General features: G+C 41.1%; 1 long non-coding RNA gene across 1 annotated transcript; it reads right to left on the bottom strand.

Moving 5' to 3' along the window:
• Positions 1–629: 629 nt before the first annotated feature.
• On the bottom strand, positions 630–1,701 carry LOC130606541 (uncharacterized). The gene is made up of 2 exons (XR_008974001.1): positions 1,479–1,701; positions 630–834 (listed from the first exon to the last, which is right to left on the bottom strand). It is a non-coding gene; the product is annotated as an uncharacterized LOC130606541 (long non-coding RNA).
• Positions 1,702–8,618: the final 6,917 nt, after the last annotated feature.

Below are 8,618 nucleotides of genomic sequence, written 5' to 3'. Positions count from 1 at the left end.
CATGCTCTGCTGGTAGTGGTGTTACTTAAGATACAACACGTAGATCTCTTGAAAATGTTGTTTCTGATCCACAGCTTACTGTCTACTTAGACAAATGCCTACTGTAAGAGTGCATTGCAGACTTTGAAGCTGGGTTTTCTGAACTGATTCTAATGAAAAATAAGCTTCTGGTTAGATGTTACTTAAGGAACCTCCTGTATTTAGTAGGCTTGAGGCCAAAGGTTGAGTTCCTGTCAACAGGAAAATTCTTTGTTGTTTTCTGTTTTTTAATAAGTAATACAGGAAAGAGAAAGCTGTTTATGTATTTTGCACATTTAGTGTTACTGGGTTTTGCACTGCCCGTGTCCTGCTGGGCTGCAGTAGGGGGGAGCTTTGAGGGTGTCGTGTGAACTGTGCTGTGGTTTGGGACAGGAAGCAAATGGCACTGTGCTAACTGGAACTGCAAGAAGGAATTTGAAGTTGAGGACAAATAGTTGCCTGTGCTGAAATTGGGCCATAAGGTGGTTAACATCAGTGATAGAAAACGCCAGGTGGAAGATTGTGTTGTTGGGAATACTTGAGAAATGTTCTCTTTATAATTAAAAAGATGACCTAGGTGCATTGTTGTGAAGTGATGGAAAAACAGGTGATTTCTTTGCAGATAACAAGGTAAATTTATTTTTGCAGCTATTCGTGGCTCTTGGAGATTTTTATCTGGTAATTGTGTTTGTCTGCAGTGTACAGATTGATGGGAACTGATCCTGCTCAGCTTGTGATGGCTGGCAGGATCACAGTGTTAGAAGGTATGACTGACATGCTGATTTTTCAGGTATTGCTTTCAAGAATCCCAGTACCCTGGAAACAAGGAAATAAGACCTATTAAACAAATGTGTGGACTTGCAAATACAGCAGACATGCCAGCTTGGGAGTATCAAGCAGCCATACAGTGAAGATACTGTGAGGTATTTTCTGTAGCTTGGTTAAGTATCTAGATATATCTCAATCTTCACAAACTAATATATTAAGCCTCCTTTATAACCCCTGAAGTGCAGAATGAGGACAGTGAAGAAGGACCAATTAAAGTAGAGGCAAAAATACCTGCGTGTCATAGGGTTCAATAATTTTGTTTCTTTGCTAAAGGGGAAAAAAAGAGGCTGTAAGCTTAGGTACTAACTTTAAATTAGCTTAACTTGCTGATGCCTTAAGACTGGGGATTAGTGAATTTAATTATGGGAGCTAGGAAGCACATTAAGATAACATTGGGCCTTAAACTAAAATCCACAAAGCAATGAAATTAAAGTTGGAGGTCTGTGTTCTGTCTTTATAATGTCCTATTCTTGTGCTGCATCATGGGAGGCCCTTCTTGCTCTGCTGGCCTCTTGGCGTGTGCTTTTTGAACACCTTTTTGAAACGAACGAGTGACCTCTATGAGCTTTTAATATTGTAGGAAATGGTGTGCTTGATTGGCACCATTGTGCATGCACTACAGTCTGTTTTACCTAGTAATGATGCAGCTGGTATGGCAAAGTAGTCAGGTCCTCTTGTCATTCTGCTTCACGCTGTTACAGTTCAGTCCACTCTTCAGCTTCTCAGACGTGATGAAAGCAACTTCAGTCAGGTTGTGAGGACTCCAGCAAAGAGTATTTGGCTTCCTGGTGAAGACAGGTTGTTATTAGTATAATGCTGGCACTGTGTGTGAGGAAAATCTGATTTTATTCCTTATTTGCTTCTACCTTGCTCTTCAGTCTGCTCTATTATTCATTATTGGGTTTTGTATCTGGACTTACTTACTCTTTGTTTTTGAGAGAGAGACTCAAGATTAAACCTTTCTAAGACCGCTTTTATGAAGAGTCCTAATTCTTAGTCTATTTGCTAGAGAATTACGCAATACTGACCTTTCTCTTGCCTACCCAGGATGGTGTTTTCTTTTACTTGCTGGTGTGGAAGTTGCATGCCCCTTACCATACATTTTTAACTTAAAAATTATACTCTTTTTTTTGGTAGAACACATGACTGTGTTCTGGAAACAGATTTACTTGTTTTGGGTTACGTCATCCTTTTCTGAGCTTTCTGTTACTAAACATGATCTTTTTATTGGGTATTAATTGTTTGTCTTTATGCGATGGAAATGCAGTAGTCTTAAAAAAAGACTGCAGTTTAGAAGTGCTCTTCTGCTTCAAGCTGAAGGAGCTGGAAATATTGCATCTGTGAATCTGGAAGGATTTATAGGCAAAAAAAAAGTTTTGACTCCCCTTGAAAGACTTAAATCAAGGATCTTGTTTGTCAGAGAAATCTATGGATGCATTTATCAATAAGATAAATGCTTGAGACAGTCTGAACAATAAAGTCTGCGTAGCCTTTTAAGTGTTGGCACCGTACTGAGAAAAGGAACAAATCTCAGGACTTCTTGTATTTATCTTCATTATTAGTTATTAGTCCTGAAGAACTTCCATGGAGCTTTCACAATTGTCATTATTTCACTATTTCCCATTATTCTGTAAAAAGTAAGAGATCAAAGAAAGCACTGCTCGGCCTTGAAGCTTTTTATTTGAATTATATGGCCCAAAACCAGCTGTTGGGGGGAGAAGAGGGAGTGGTGGTAAAATGACTTTTTACAGTAATTGACGCATTATGGTCATCTGAATTTCTATAGGGAATAAATGTATGTAACTAAGGAAATGACAAATATAGCTACTTATGTCACTACAAAATCGTCAGTGTTACAAAGAGAACTCTTGAGTTCATTGCATTAAATGACATTAGGAATACAGGGAATAACAGACAAACTCAGACAATAATGCTGCTTCTTCCTGTGAACATTGTCTGGTTTTGTGGCTCTGATGAATTTAGCAGCCCTCTTCCCACAGGGTAGTCTCAGCTTTACGTCGCTTTATGTATTCCTTGGTTTATGGATCGCTGGAAGATAACTCTGTTGTTTTCTGTTGAACCATTAGTAATTGTAAGGATTTTCCTGATGCTGCCAAGTGCAGTACCCACCTGGTATGTCAGTTCTGTCCATTTTAAAGAACTTACTCTAATAAACATTTTACTCCCTTTCTGGTCGGTGTCTTCTGAAGGACCTTGTGGTCACTACATGGTATGCAACTTTATTCTCTTGATATGTAAGTTAGTACTCTATTTTCACTGTGTATTGCAGGGTAATTCTCTTGGGTTTTGTTGTATTTTGTTCCAGATAATTAAGAAGTGTAGAACAGGACAGCAGATTAGGTTGTTGTGACAAAAACACTTGGGTCATTCAAAAAAATTAACGAGTCAGCCTGGCAGGGAGTGTGGCATAGTGAAGGGATCATCCCATGCTGGGACAAATGGCTCTCATTCTTCCTAGCAGCACTCCTGATTTTCACTCTTGGTGTTAAGCACTACAATTAGAGACTAAACTTTTTGTGTTTCAAGCTTGTTTTGAGATGCTCATGTTTCAGGGACAGTGTGATTTGAGAATGAACAGGTACTTAAATAATGCAGTGTATGTGGGAAAGTGGTAAAGTAAGTTTTCAAAAAGCAGTGTATGCAGCATCTTGCCTCATGAGGTGAGGAGGTCTGGTAGTTTATTCTGGAAAATGAAGTTGATTTTAATGTTATGTAATTGCAGGGAAAATGGAAAATTGAGATTTTCCTTATTCAGCACTTTCACAGTTCCTTCAGGAGTCGTTTGTCCTGCAAATAGCAATTCTGATTAAGACAGGAATTTGCTTACTTAATATACAAGAACATTGGTTGCTGTGATGCTCCATTCCATTCCTCTTTCATCACAAGGCAGCCTATGACGTCAGGCATGTTCTCTCCTGCTCTCTTGCAATTAGAGGTGTGCTGTCACATATGGCAGAGATGCAGTATCTGTCTGGAGTAAGTTTTGCCTGTGCTGGCTCCTCTTCCTGCTTCCCTGCCCCAGCCAGCCTATCATTGGTGTCCCCCGCTCCAAGGGGAAAGGAGAAAAAAATCTCACTAAACAATAAATTACTTGTTTCTTTATCACTTCTGTGGGTGAGATGAGTTGCCCAGCTCTTTGCTGTCATTTTTCTTTGGGATCATTGACCTAGACCTCTACCTGATCCTATTTTTAAAATAGCCAAGGGATAAGCCATGTCTTTTTTGGGATCATAAATTGCTGGAAAGAGCAAGTTGCAGTTTGAGGTTAGGCACTGGCAGCAGTGTGTGGAGGTGAGAATAACTCTTAGTTGTTCTGGCTATTTGTTGTTATAAATAACTTCTGTTCTTGACCTTCTGCGTATTCTGTTGTAAAACAATTTGCAAATAACCTGGCTAAATAAAACAGAGCAAAAGTATCAATGATGGGACAGTGCAGTGCACAATACAGTCAAGCAATCACAAGATCTACCTGGACTTGTGCAAAGCGTTCGACACTCCCACCGACATCCTTGTCTCTAAATTGGCGAGACATCAATTTGATGGATGGACCACTCGGTGGATAAAGAACTGGCTGGATGGCCGCACACAAAGAGTTGTGGTCAATGGCTCAGTGTCCGGCTGGAGACCAGTAACGAGTGGTGTCCCTCAGGGATTGGTGTTGGGACCGGTCTTGTTCAACATCTTCATTGCTGACGTGGACAGTGGGATTGAGTGCGCCCTCAGCAAGTTTGCCGATGACACCAAGCTGTGTGGTTTGGTTGATACGCTGGAGGGAAGGAATGCCATCCAGAGGGACCTTGACACGCTTGTGAGGTGGGCTGATGCCAACCTCATGAAGTTTAACCATGCCAAGTGCAAGGTCCTACACCTGGGTGGGAGCAATCCCAGGCACAGCTACAGGTTGGGCAGAGAAGAGATTCAGAGCAGCCCTGAGGAGAAGGACTTGGGGGTGTTGGTTGATGAGAAAATGAACATGAACCGGCTTCAGTGCGCACTTGCAGCCCAGAAAGCCAACCGTATCCTGGGCTGCATCAAAAGGAGCGTGACCAGCAGGTCGAAGGAGGTGATCCTGCCCCTCTACTCTGCTCTTGTGAGACCTCACTTGGAGGCTTGTGTACGGTTCTGGTGTCCTCAACATAAAAAGGACATGGAACTGTTGGAACAAGTCCAGAGGAGGCCACGAGGATGATCAGGGGACTGGAGCACCTCCCGTATGAAGACAGGCTGAGGAAGTTGGGGCTGTTCAGCCTGGAGAAGAGAAGGCTGCGTGGAGACCTCATAGCAGCCTTCCAGTATCTGAAGTGGGGCTATAGGGATGCTGGGGAGGGACTCTTCATTAGGGACTGTAGTGACAGGACAAGGGGTAACAGGCTCAAACTTAAACATGGGAAGTTTAGATTGGGTATAAGGAGGAAGTTCTTTACTGTGAGGGTGGTGAGGCACTGGAATGGGTTGCCCAGGAAGTTGTGAATGCTCCATCCCTGGCAGTGTTCAAGGCCAGGTTGGACAGAGCCTTGGGTGAGATGGTTTAGTGTGAGGTGTCGCTGCCCATGGCAGGGGGGTTGGAACTGGATGATCTTAAAGTCCTTCCCAACCCTAACTATTCTATGATTCTATGAAGCTATTTGAAGCACAGGACAGTTTCTGTAGGTTTTTGAGTGGAAGGATTTCTATGCAGCAAGTCACAACTATGTGGTGGTTGTTTGATCTGATACAAAAAGTAATGTGGCACTGATTTAGGCATGTGTATGGCAGCTGTGATGCACTTGGGTTGCAGTACTCAGTTACGAAAACTTAATATTTATTAAAACATGTAGTAGTCGAATGTGTGTTTTGAAATTCATTAGGAATAGTCAAAAATCTGTCAGAAGCCTTTGTGCTAGCAGTTGGTCCTGCATTACTCCTTTGTTTTCACCTTCTCATTTGACTAATCTCATTTGTTGAAAATCCAGTAATGTGGTTTGTGAAACCATCTGCAGTAGTTGCTTCTCTGGTTTTAGTCCTCCATCCAAACACGTATCCTAGTGTTTGTTCTGCAGCTATTGATGAACCCTGTGTTATAGTCCTCAATATTTTATTGGGGCAAGATAGTAAACACACCGGAAATACTTTTATTCTGTGGTGGTTGTGAGTTCTGGCAAGTGTTTTTCATCAAGGAATGTGAGAAGTTATAATGTCTATACCGTTCCCAGCAGGGTAGTGGCTGTATCCTTTATCCTTCATGCTCCCAGCAGGCAAGGTGGGGAACTGTTTGTCATCTCCCGTGGCAGCAAAAGAAACACCTTAGACTGAGTGTACAGAAACCCCACCTTTTGCCACTGCACCCAGAACAACTGCATAGCACTCTGTACCTCTGATGTCCTTTCCCTGGGTGGCAGGTTGCTGATAATACATTGCTAAGCCTTTTTTCTTTAGTTTAAGGTGGTTATTTATTGATCTGCCTTTAGCAGTTGGTAAAATGCCAACTTTATTGTTAGCTACTGGCCTTGTTTTATTTAAACCTTATAAAATTTTATTGTTTCCCCTCAATGCTGAGAATGTGTAAACGTTTCTCTTAAAATGGTTTAGAACAATGCTTTTAATGTTTTCTGCCTTACCCTTTAAACTCTCATTGTGCAGATTTCCAAAAGGGCACGATTCCCTCACCCATCCTTCTTGAAGCCTTGGAAATGGGAATGCTTTAAACCCAGTGACCTGTCTGTAACAGTGCTGGGAGGGAGGCAGGCAGGGGGGAAGCAGCACAGCACAAAATGCATTCTGAATTCCCACAGATATAAATTAATAAGCAAGAGCCCAAACAAAATTCTTAGCTAGCTCTTGTTTTTTAGTGTTACAACAAAACATAGTATTGTGCCTCCTTAGGCACTAGAATATAAAGGCTTTTTGTTATGAATATCTCAATGCTAATTGACCTTGTAGTGAGGAACAGCTGGCCTGGGGGTTGGTTTCCTGACACAGAGGTGTTGGAGAGCACTACAGGGTTCCTTGGAGCAACTGGAGAAATGGAGACAGATGTGGTGAGAATCACAGAACCTGTTAACAATCCATCTTCCTGTGTTATTAATACACAGTTGCCACATGCAGGTGTTGGTGTATTGATAAAGGGGATATGTACAGAGTGTTTTAATAAAACATGCTGACCCTTATTACTATATACAGGCTGTTTATATAAGGAGTTGCTTGGAAAGATTTCAGGAGAGTCACTTTTCAGGGCTCATGCATGACTCAACAGTTCTTATCGGTGAGAACTTGGAGAATACTTTGCAGTTAGTTAAATGTGTTGTCATTTTGAGTTGTTCAGCTATTCTGTAGCTGCTTTCATAGAATTTAGTGTGCATTATCTTTACTATGAAATTGCCGTGAATGTTTTTGATATCTCCTCCTTACCCAGTTAGATTGATTAATCCCTGCTCTAGTGACAACACTCAAAGCAGAGCTACAAAGAATTTATCCTGTTGTAGCCTAGTCATATTCCAGCAAACTTCTCCATGTTTAGCCTGACTTGTTGCTTGAAGAAATGAAACATTTAGAATTTTAAGCCCAGAAGAAGCAATCATGGTAATGCTGTCTTTTCCTTTTTGTCACAAAAGTGGTTACCTTCTCCTGAGTGAAATAACTGCTTTGCTTGTGTCCTGTTAGAAAGCTGCCATATTGTATGGATCAAAAATTGTTAGTGAAGAAATGGAAAATAAAGGGCTTGAAGCCAGTTATTCAGAGAATGTAAGCTGTTATTCCTTTTAACATTGGGTTTGAGTTTTCTGTAATTATATATGAAATAGTTGACTTTCCTCATTCCAGATTGGGTAATAACAGATTCAGTTGGCAAGAGCATAAACTGTGGTGAGCACCAGTATGTTGTGACAATACTAAAAGGAAGCAGAGTACTTGAATTTCCTGGTATTTCTGGTAGTGATCGATGACTTCTTGTATGCAGTCACAAGTTTATGGTGTCAGTTTAACTTAGAGAGAGGTAGTTGGTCTAGCTCCCTGTAGATAACTGAGGAAGACCTGGTTGCAGAATCGAGCCAGTTCAGAAATTTTACATAATGTGGGTCCACCCAAAGAGTTAAATGATTATAATACACCCACCCGTATCCTTTCTGCACTTGTAGTAGAGGCAATATTGATGGCTTTCATTTTAATAAATCACCTAACTAGTATTTGTAGTGAGTTGCTTATGCAATTAAAATTCCAGTCTAATTCAACTTCCATGTATGACAGATCATTGTAAGGCAGCAGACTCTGTGCCCATTCCTCTGTCTTGTGATGCTTTATATTTCTCTTGGTGAAGTTAGTTGTAGATTTGATGTGGGTTTTTCTACTGAAGATGACCACCACTTTGATAGCATCTAACAGCCTCTGAAGCAGATCGTGAAAGCAGGTTTTTTCTGCTTTATTTTTGTTTGAATTTTGCTAGGTATTTTACTTATCTCTGCACCCTGCAGTACTGCAGAAATGGCACTGTAATTCTTTGGGTAGGAAACACTGGCGCTAGATCTAATGTTACCCTTTTCGTTACTCCCCTGTTATGGTAATGATCACAGAGACTCGGAGAAAAGGAGCCATGCAATGTATGGTAGCAGGTTTCAACTGGGTCTAAGCAGATGGAAGCAGGAAATGAGGAATAGTGACAAACATTACACGCCTTGTATTCTTCTCAATAAATTCATCGGAGTGCTGAGTTGCTGTGTATATGTGCAAAATCAGTCCCTATCTAATTTTAGGAGCACAATTTGTTTTACGGTTGGCAT

This window comes from Pezoporus wallicus, unplaced genomic scaffold (genome assembly GCF_028554395.1).
Source record: "Pezoporus wallicus isolate ANWC-B61680 ecotype Strahan unplaced genomic scaffold, APGP_CSIRO_Pwel_v1 contig_7073, whole genome shotgun sequence".
Taxonomy (NCBI): Eukaryota; Metazoa; Chordata; class Aves; order Psittaciformes; family Psittacidae; genus Pezoporus; species Pezoporus wallicus.
Note: the sequence above shows the minus strand (reverse complement) of the source record. Positions and strands in the feature narration are given on the sequence as shown.